This window comes from Aulonocara sp. 'chitande type north' Nkhata Bay, linkage group LG22 (assembly GCF_057382095.1).
Source record: "Aulonocara sp. 'chitande type north' Nkhata Bay isolate Kocher_YH1m ecotype deep benthic linkage group LG22, A_spYH_male_GT1.1, whole genome shotgun sequence".
Lineage (NCBI taxonomy): Eukaryota > Metazoa > Chordata > Actinopteri > Cichliformes > Cichlidae > Aulonocara > Aulonocara sp. 'chitande type north' Nkhata Bay.
The window spans coordinates 13,245,157-13,254,575 of record NC_141364.1 but is presented as its reverse complement, the minus strand read 5'-3'; the positions used below and the strand labels follow the sequence as shown (position 1 = coordinate 13,254,575).

General features: G+C 47.5%; 11 non-coding genes across 11 annotated transcripts; all 11 read right to left on the bottom strand.

Annotated features, from left to right (window-relative positions):
• Positions 1-1,339: 1,339 nt before the first annotated feature.
• trnak-cuu (transfer RNA lysine (anticodon CUU)) lies at positions 1,340-1,412 on the bottom strand. Its single transcript has one exon. It is a non-coding gene; the product is annotated as a tRNA-Lys (tRNA).
• A 919-nt stretch (positions 1,413-2,331) lies between these two features.
• trnal-caa (transfer RNA leucine (anticodon CAA)) lies at positions 2,332-2,442 on the bottom strand. Its single transcript has 2 exons — positions 2,405-2,442; positions 2,332-2,377 (listed from the first exon to the last, which is right to left on the bottom strand). It is a non-coding gene; the product is annotated as a tRNA-Leu (tRNA).
• A 460-nt stretch (positions 2,443-2,902) lies between these two features.
• On the bottom strand, positions 2,903-2,975 carry trnak-cuu (transfer RNA lysine (anticodon CUU)). Its single transcript has one exon. It is a non-coding gene; the product is annotated as a tRNA-Lys (tRNA).
• A 946-nt stretch (positions 2,976-3,921) lies between these two features.
• On the bottom strand, positions 3,922-4,032 carry trnal-caa (transfer RNA leucine (anticodon CAA)). Its single transcript has 2 exons — positions 3,995-4,032; positions 3,922-3,967 (listed from the first exon to the last, which is right to left on the bottom strand). It is a non-coding gene; the product is annotated as a tRNA-Leu (tRNA).
• A 460-nt stretch (positions 4,033-4,492) lies between these two features.
• On the bottom strand, positions 4,493-4,565 carry trnak-cuu (transfer RNA lysine (anticodon CUU)). Its single transcript has one exon. It is a non-coding gene; the product is annotated as a tRNA-Lys (tRNA).
• Positions 4,566-5,518: 953 nt separating this feature from the next.
• Positions 5,519-5,629, bottom strand: trnal-caa (transfer RNA leucine (anticodon CAA)). Its single transcript has 2 exons — positions 5,592-5,629; positions 5,519-5,564 (listed from the first exon to the last, which is right to left on the bottom strand). It is a non-coding gene; the product is annotated as a tRNA-Leu (tRNA).
• Positions 5,630-6,089: 460 nt separating this feature from the next.
• On the bottom strand, positions 6,090-6,162 carry trnak-cuu (transfer RNA lysine (anticodon CUU)). Its single transcript has one exon. It is a non-coding gene; the product is annotated as a tRNA-Lys (tRNA).
• A 953-nt stretch (positions 6,163-7,115) lies between these two features.
• trnal-caa (transfer RNA leucine (anticodon CAA)) lies at positions 7,116-7,226 on the bottom strand. Its single transcript has 2 exons — positions 7,189-7,226; positions 7,116-7,161 (listed from the first exon to the last, which is right to left on the bottom strand). It is a non-coding gene; the product is annotated as a tRNA-Leu (tRNA).
• A 460-nt stretch (positions 7,227-7,686) lies between these two features.
• trnak-cuu (transfer RNA lysine (anticodon CUU)) lies at positions 7,687-7,759 on the bottom strand. Its single transcript has one exon. It is a non-coding gene; the product is annotated as a tRNA-Lys (tRNA).
• Positions 7,760-8,712: 953 nt separating this feature from the next.
• On the bottom strand, positions 8,713-8,823 carry trnal-caa (transfer RNA leucine (anticodon CAA)). The gene is made up of 2 exons: positions 8,786-8,823; positions 8,713-8,758 (listed from the first exon to the last, which is right to left on the bottom strand). It is a non-coding gene; the product is annotated as a tRNA-Leu (tRNA).
• Positions 8,824-9,283: 460 nt separating this feature from the next.
• On the bottom strand, positions 9,284-9,356 carry trnak-cuu (transfer RNA lysine (anticodon CUU)). Its single transcript has one exon. It is a non-coding gene; the product is annotated as a tRNA-Lys (tRNA).
• Positions 9,357-9,419: the final 63 nt, after the last annotated feature.

Sequence of the window (9,419 nt, the reverse complement as noted above, 5' to 3'; positions counted from 1 at the left end):
TCAACATTCTTTTTTACTTTAAGAGTGAAATATTGGAATAACTAAATAAGAAACGGTTAATGGCAGGTGTGTTGCTTTGTACATAAACTTTATCAATGTGCAGATTTGTCTGGATTGCTCCTGCTTATTTAATTGTATCTTGAACTGGAATAAACAAGGTTTCCTCACTAAAAAATTAAAGCGTTTATGTCTATGTGCTGTCCTGCAAATAAAAGTCCACAGAGAGCAGAACCACTGTGGTACTGAAGAGCAACTTGCAGTGACCCGGCCTGGTAACAACTTAACTGTAGTTGGTACTCCAAACACCTCAAGCACAAGACAACACAGCACATATAGCGTCTCAGCTGTTCCTAGAACTGCGCTCTTCTGGACAGAGATCTCGGATGTTGTTCCTTGGCAATAGGGTCTCATCCCAACAGGCAACATTGCGATGATTGTGAAAAGTCATCACTATTTTATGTCTTGGAACTGTGAAGACGTGGGGAATTTACATGTTGGGAATGACAGTGGGCCTCTAAGAATGAGAGAGGGTTGGAACGAATCTATACTTGTGCTCTACGTGTGAAATGAAAATAATAAACCTAAAAAAGTATTAAGCACCTTAAATCTGTATAATTTCAAAACCTGACTGGGTTTGGAATACACTATGTGATGGCCAAAACATGAAGCTATTTTATTGTTGTCACTAATATCACAAACACCTTGATGTGATTATGTTCGACTGGATGGTTTGAACTTCTGCTCTAAGAATCTTTTACGGCCACAAGTGAGGTTATATTGGAATATACTGAGAACCCAGAGTGTATTATGAGGACGTGAAAGAGTGCCTTTTGCGTAACTATGAGACGCCTTAGGCCGTGACAAATCGTCAGTATGTTGCGTGTTGGGAATGATAGTGCTCTAGTGTCTTATACACAGTAGATTTTAAGACATTCTAGATGTATTATTGAAATAAGAAAAAGAAGAAAGACACAATTCCTATAACCTACAAAGCTGACTTCACAGCAGCGCTACAGCTACCTCAACAAGTCACACTTTGTTGAGAAAACTCATTGCCGCTGCTTATATCTGTGAGCTCATGCTTTCATTCACTACCCACAGTTTGTGACCCTAGGTGAGAGTAGGGATGCAGGTAAACCTAGAGTGTTGCTTTTTTGCGAAGCTCTCTTGAAATTTAGTCCAGAATCATCAAATGGTGGAGATGTGGACTTGTGCAGACACGACAGTGTAACTTTGGTTTCTGTTACCATACATTCATCTTCCTTTGCACAAGACGCCATTTGCTGTTCTCTATACACACGTGTTTTCTCTCTTGCGGGCAGTTGCACAAAAGACATCACGCCCAACGTGGGGCTCGAACCCACGACCCTGAGATTAAGAGTCTCATGCTCTCCCGACTGAGCTAGCTGGGCTTCTTCAGTAGCAAGGCTTTAAGATGGACACAGGTTCTTATAGCTGGGGGAGGTTGACTAGCATTTCAAGCGCAGGCAAAGAAAGCACAGGCTACTTTCAAGTTTTTCTATCATCCATTCAAGCTCTTATGTCCTTGTATGCATGCCACACCACGGGGCATGCTCCGATTGAGACGACTGAATGTCTCCCGGGGAATCTTCTCCCCAGATCTGGACCAGGGCATCACTGAGCTCCTGGACAGTCTGAGTTCCAACCTGGTGGTGTCAGATGGACCAAAGCTAAATGTCCCAGGGGTGTTGTATTGAATTTTGGTCAAGTAGGCCAATATAGGGTTGGGGGGTGGGGAGTGTCGGTCAGCGGTATCAGTCCCCACGCAAACTGCCTGCATACTCTTGTCGGATGAGGCCGGGAAGCAGGAAGAAAGCCAAGAGCCATTGCACCAGCGTAGGGTCTGACAGTGGGTCGGAGAATTTCATGCCCATACCTAACAGCACTCATTGTGCCATTGCCTTGCCTCTCCAGACCATCACTGACCCACCAGCAAAGCACTCATAATCAAGGATGTTACATTCAGCATAAAGTTCCCCACGACTTCTCGGGAAGCTTTCACATGTGTTATATGTTCTAAGGTTAAATCCGCTGTCCTCTGTGAAAAGCACAGGGTGCCAGTGGTGGAGGTGGCAATTCTGGTATTCCATGACAAATGCCAGATACAAGCGGGATTTCAATTCAGGCTTCCACTTAGAAAGCAGAGCTCTGTCATGTTAACGAAAGCTCTTCACTACAAAAGTTCCTATAACCTGCAAAGCTGATTTCACAGCAACCCTACAGCTACCTCAACAAGCCGCACTTTGTTGAGTTTAACACACAAAGGTTGATGAAGCTCTTGAAAACATATTTTTAAGTAAAGAAAGTAGATGTCAGGAGTGGGATTTGAACCCACGCCTCTATTTGGAGACCAGAAGTCCCTTTTGTCTGGAAGGAGCCTATCCTTGAGTCTGGCGCCTTAGACCACTCGGCCATCCTGACGAGTTGACCAACGACCTCTTCAAAGTCATCCTGGATGTTCAAATGTCCCAACCACCTCAGCAGGCTCCTTTCGATGTGGAGGAGTTGCAGCTGTAATCTGAGTTCCTCCTGAAATACTAAGCTTGTCATCCAATCTCCGAGGCCGAGCACTGCCACCCGACGGAGAAAACTCATTGCCGCTGCTTATATCTGTGAGCTCATGCTTTCATTCACTACACACAGTTTGTGACCCTAGGTGAGAGTAGGGATGCAGGTAAACCTAGAGTGTTGCTTTTTCGCTAAGCTCTCTTGAAATTTAGTCCAGAAGAATCAAATGGTGGAGACGTGGACTTGTGCAGACACGACAGTGTAACTTTGGTTTCTGTTACCATACATTCATCTTCCTTTGCACAACACGCCATTTGCTGTTCTCTATACACACGTGTTTTCGCTCTTGCGCGCATTTGCACAAAAGTCCCCTCGCCCAACGTGGGGCTCGAACCCACGACCCTGAGATTAAGAGTCTCATGCTCTCCCGACTGAGCTAGCTGGGCTTCTTCAGCAGCAAGGTTTTAAGATGGACACAGGTTCTTATAGCTGGGGGAGGTTGACTAGCATTTCAAGCGCAGGCAAAGAAAGCACAGGCTACTTTCAAGTTTTTCTATCATCCATTCAAGCTCTTATGTCCTTGTATGCATGCCACACCACGGGGCATGCTCCGATTGAGACGACTGAATGTCTCCCGGGGAATCTTCTCCCCAGATCTGGACCAGGGCATCACTGAGCTCCTGGACAGTCTGAGTTCCAACCTGGTGGTGTCAGATGGACCAAAGCTAAATGTCCCAGGGGTGTTGTATTGAATTTTGGTCAAGTAGGCCAATATAGGGTTGGGGGGTGTCGGTCAACGGTATCAGTCCCCACGCAAACTGCCTGCATACTCTTGTCGGATGAGGCCGGGCAGCAGGAAGAAAGCCAGGAGCCATTGCACCAGCGTAGGGTCTGACAGTGGGTCGGAGAATTTCATGCCCATACCTAACTGCACTCATTGTGCCGTTGCCTTGCCTGTAGAGGCCTGTGCATACCTCAGTGCATGTGCCTCTCCAGACCATCACTGACCCACCAGCAAAGCACTCATAATCAAGGATGTTACATTCAGCATAAAGTTCCCCACGACTTCTCGGGAAGCTTTCACATGTGTTATATGTTCTAAGGTTAAATCCGCTGTCCTCTGTGAAAAGCACAGGGTGCCAGTGGTGGAGGTGGCAATTCTGGTATTCCATGACAAATGCCAGATACAAGCGGGATTTCAATTCAGGCTTCCACTTAGAAAGCAGAGCTCTGTCATGTTAACGAAAGCTCTTCACTACAAAAGTTCCTATAACCTGCAAAGCTGATTTCACAGCAACCCTACAGCTACCTCAACAAGCCGCACTTTGTTGAGTTTAACACACAAAGGTTGATGAAGCTCTTGAAAACATATTTTTAAGTAAAGAAAGTAGATGTCAGGAGTGGGATTTGAACCCACGCCTCCATTTGGAGACCAGAAGTCCCTTTTGTCTGGAAGGAGCCTATCCTTGAGTCTGGCGCCTTAGACCACTCGGCCATCCTGACGAGTTGACCAACCACCTCTTCAAAGTCATCCTGGATGTTCAAATGTCCGAACCACCTCAGCAGGCTCCTTTCGATGTGGAGGAGTTGCAGCTGTAATCTGAGTTCCTCCTGAAATACTAAGCTTGTCATCCAATCTCCGAGGCCGAGCACTGCCACCCGACGGAGAAAACTCATTGCCGCTGCTTATATCTGTGAGCTCATGCTTTCATTCACTACCCACAGTTTGTGACCCTAGGTGAGAGTAGGGATACAGGTAAACCTAGAGTGTTGCTTTTTCGCTAAGCTCTCTTGAAATTTAGTCCAGAATCATCAAATGGTGGAGATGTGGACTTGTGCAGACACGACAGTGTAACTTTGGTTTCTGTTACCATACATTCATCTTCCTTTGCACAACACGCCATTTGCTGTTCTCTATACACACGTGTTTTCGCTCTTGCAGGCATTTGCACAAAAGTCCCCTCGCCCAACGTGGGGCTCGAACCCACGACCCTGAGATTAAGAGTCTCATGCTCTCCCGACTGAGCTAGCTGGGCTTCTTCAGCAGCAAGGCTTTAAGATGGACACAGGTTCTTATAGCTGGGGGAGGTTGACTAGCATTTCAAGAGCAGGCAAAGAAAGCACAGGCTACTTTCAAGTTTTACATTAATCCATTCAAGCTCTTATGTCCTTGTATGCATGCCACACCACGGGGCATGCTCCGATTGAGACGACTGAATGTCTCCCGGGGAATCTTCTCCCCAGATCTGGACCAGGGCATCACTGAGCTCCTGGACAGTCTGAGTTCCAACCTGGTGGTGTCAGATGGACCAAAGCTAAATGTCCCAGGGGTGTTGTATTGAATTTTGGTCAAGTAGGCCAATATAGGGTTGGGGGGTGGGGAGTGTCGGTCAGCGGTATCAGTCCCCACGCAAACTGCCTGCATACTCTTGTCGGATGAGGCCGGGCAGCAGGAAGAAAGCCAGGAGCCATTGCACCAGCGTAGGGTCTGACAGTGGGTCGGAGAATTTCATGCCCATACCTAACTGCACTCATTGTGCCGTTGCCTTGCCTGTAGAGGCCTGTGCATACCTCAGTGCATGTGCCTCTCCAGACCATCACTGACCCACCAGCAAAGCACTCATAATCAAGGATGTTACATTCAGCATAAAGTTCCCCACGACTTCTCGGGAAGCTTTCACATGTGTTATATGTTCTAAGGTTAAATCCGCTGTCCTCTGTGAAAAGCACAGGGTGCCAGTGGTGGAGGTGGCAATTCTGGTATTCCATGACAAATGCCAGATACAAGCGGGATTTCAATTCAGGCTTCCACTTAGAAAGCAGAGCTCTGTCATGTTAACGAAAGCTCTTCACTACAAAAGTTCCTATAAGCTGCAAAGCTGATTTCACAGCAACCCTACAGCTACCTCAACAAGCCGCACTTTGTTGAGTTTAACACACAAAGGTTGATGAAGCTCTTGAAAACATATTTTTAAGTAAAGAAAGTAGATGTCAGGAGTGGGATTTGAACCCACGCCTCCATTTGGAGACCAGAAGTCCCTTTTGTCTGGAAGGAGCCTATCCTTGAGTCTGGCGCCTTAGACCACTCGGCCATCCTGACGAGTTGACCAACGACCTCTTCAAAGTCATCCTGGATGTTTAAATGTCCGAACCACCTCAGCAGGCTCCTTTCGATGTGGAGGAGTTGCAGCTGTAATCTGAGTTCCTCCTGAAATACTAAGCTTGTCATCCAATCTCCGAGGCCGAGCACTGCCACCCGACGGAGAAAACTCATTGCCGCTGCTTATATCTGTGAGCTCATGCTTTCATTCACTACCCACAGTTTGTGACCCTAGGTGAGAGTAGGGATGCAGGTAAACCTAGAGTGTTGCTTTTTCGCTAAGCTCTCTTGAAATTTAGTCCAGAATCATCAAATGGTGGAGATGTGGACTTGTGCAGACACGACAGTGTAACTTTATTTTCTGTTACCATACATTCATCTTCCTTTGCACAACACGCCATTTGCTGTTCTCTATACACACGTGTTTTCTCTCTTGCGGGCATTTGCACAAAAGTCCCCTCGCCCAACGTGGGGCTCGAACCCACGACCCTGAGATTAAGAGTCTCATGCTCTCCCGACTGAGCTAGCTGGGCTTCTTCAGCAGCAAGGCTTTAAGATGGACACAGGTTCTTATAGCTGGGGGAGGTTGACTAGCATTTCAAGCGCAGGCAAAGAAAGCACAGGCTACTTTCAAGTTTTTCTATCATCCATTCAAGCTCTTATGTCCTTGTATGCATGCCACACCACGGGGCATGCTCCGATTGAGACGACTGAATGTCTCTCGGGGAATCTTCTCCCCAGATCTGGACCAGGGCATCACTGAGCTCCTGGACAGTCTGAGTTCCAACCTGGTGGTGTCAGATGGACCAAAGCTAAATGTCCCAGGGGTGTTGTATTGAATTTTGGTCAAGTAGGCCAATATAGGGTTGGGGGGTGGGGAGTGTCGGGCAACGGTATCAGTCCCCACGCAAACTGCCTGCATACTCTTGTCGGATGAGGCCGGGCAGCAGGAAGAAAGCCAGGAGCCATTGCACCAGCGTAGGGTCTGACAGTGGGTCGGAGAATTTCATGCCCATACCTAACTGCACTCATTGTGCCGTTGCCTTGCCTGTAGAGGCCTGTGCATACCTCAGTGCATGTGCCTCTCCAGACCATCACTGACCCACCAGCAAAGCACTCATAATCAAGGATGTTACATTCAGCATAAAGTTCCCCACAACTTCTCGGGAAGCTTTCACATGTGTTATATGTTCTAAGGTTAAATCCGCTGTCCTCTGTGAAAAGCACAGGGTGCCAGTGGTGGAGGTGGCAATTCTGGTATTCCATGACAAATGCCAGATACAAGCGGGATTTCAATTCAGGCTTCCACTTAGAAAGCAGAGCTCTGTCATGTTAACGAAAGCTCTTCACTACAAAAGTTCCTATAAGCTGCAAAGCTGATTTCACAGCAACCCTACAGCTACCTCAACAAGCCGCACTTTGTTGAGTTTAACACACAAAGGTTGATGAAGCTCTTGAAAACATATTTTTAAGTAAAGAAAGTAGATGTCAGGAGTGGGATTTGAACCCACGCCTCCATTTGGAGACCAGAAGTCCCTTTTGTCTGGAAGGAGCCTATCCTTGAGTCTGGCGCCTTAGACCACTCGGCCATCCTGACGAGTTGACCAACCACCTCTTCAAAGTCATCCTGGATGTTTAAATGTCCCAACCACCTCAGCAGGCTCCTTTCGATGTGGAGGAGTTGCAGCTGTAATCTGAGTTCCTCCTGAAATACTAAGCTTGTCATCCAATCTCCGAGGCCGAGCACTGCCACCCGACGGAGAAAACTCATTGCCGCTGCTTATATCTGTGAGCTCATGCTTTCATTCACTACCCACAGTTTGTGACCCTAGGTGAGAGTAGGGATGCAGGTAAACCTAGAGTGTTGCTTTTTCGCTAAGCTCTCTTGAAATTTAGTCCAGAATCATCAAATGGTGGAGATGTGGACTTGTGCAGACACGACAGTGTAACTTTATTTTCTGTTACCATACATTCATCTTCCTTTGCACAACACGCCATTTGCTGTTCTCTATACACACGTGTTTTCTCTCTTGCGGGCATTTGCACAAAAGTCCCCTCGCCCAACGTGGGGCTCGAACCCACGACCCTGAGATTAAGAGTCTCATGCTCTCCCGACTGAGCTAGCTGGGCTTCTTCAGCAGAAAGGCTTTAAGATGGACACAGGTTCTTATAGCTGGGGGAGGTTGACTAGCATTTCAAGCGCAGGCAAAGAAAGCACAGGCTACTTTCAAGTTTTTCTATCATCCATTCAAGCTCTTATGTCCTTGTATGCATGCCACACCACGGGGCATGCTCCGATTGAGACGACTGAATGTCTCTCGGGGAATCTTCTCCCCAGATCTGGACCAGGGCATCACTGAGCTCCTGGACAGTCTGAGTTCCAACCTGGTGGTGTCAGATGGACCAAAGCTAAATGTCCCAGGGGTGTTGTATTGAATTTTGGTCAAGTAGGCCAATATAGGGTTGGGGGGTGGGGAGTGTCGGGCAACGGTATCAGTCCCCACGCAAACTGCCTGCATACTCTTGTCGGATGAGGCCGGGCAGCAGGAAGAAAGCCAGGAGCCATTGCACCAGCGTAGGGTCTGACAGTGGGTCGGAGAATTTCATGCCCATACCTAACTGCACTCATTGTGCCGTTGCCTTGCCTGTAGAGGCCTGTGCATACCTCAGTGCATGTGCCTCTCCAGACCATCACTGACCCACCAGCAAAGCACTCATAATCAAGGATGTTACATTCAGCATAAAGTTCCCCACGACTTCTCGGGAAGCTTTCACATGTGTTATATGTTCTAAGGTTAAATCCGCTGTCCTCTGTGAAAAGCACAGGGTGCCAGTGGTGGAGGTGGCAATTCTGGTATTCCATGACAAATGCCAGATACAAGCGGGATTTCAATTCAGGCTTCCACTTAGAAAGCAGAGCTCTGTCATGTTAACGAAAGCTCTTCACTACAAAAGTTCCTATAACCTGCAAAGCTGATTTCACAGCAACCCTACAGCTACCTCAACAAGCCGCACTTTGTTGAGTTTAACACACAAAGGTTGATGAAGCTCTTGAAAACATATTTTTAAGTAAAGAAAGTAGATGTCAGGAGTGGGATTTGAACCCACGCCTCCATTTGGAGACCAGAAGTCCCTTTTGTCTGGAAGGAGCCTATCCTTGAGTCTGGCGCCTTAGACCACTCGGCCATCCTGACGAGTTGACCAACCACCTCTTCAAAGTCATCCTGGATGTTTAAATGTCCCAACCACCTCAGCAGGCTCCTTTCGATGTGGAGGAGTTGCAGCTGTAATCTGAGTTACTCCTGAAATACTAAGCTTGTCATCCAATCTCCGAGGCCGAGCACTGCCACCCGACGGAGAAAACTCATTGCCGCTGCTTATATCTGTGAGCTCATGCTTTCATTCACTACCCACAGTTTGTGACCCTAGGTGAGAGTAGGGATGCAGGTAAACCTAGAGTGTTGCTTTTTCGCTAAGCTCTCTTGAAATTTAGTCCAGAAGCATCAAATGGTGGAGACGTGGACTTGTGCAGACACGACAGTGTAACTTTGGTTTCTGTTACCATACATTCATCTTCCTTTGCACAACACGCCATTTGCTGTTCTCTATACACACGTGTTTTCGCTCTTGCGCGCATTTGCACAAAAGTCCCCTCGCCCAACGTGGGGCTCGAACCCACGACCCTGAGATTAAGAGTCTCATGCTCTCCCGACTGAGCTAGCTGGGCTTCTTCAGCAGCAAGGCTTTAAGATGGACACAGGTTCTTATAGCTGGGGGAGGTTGACTAGCA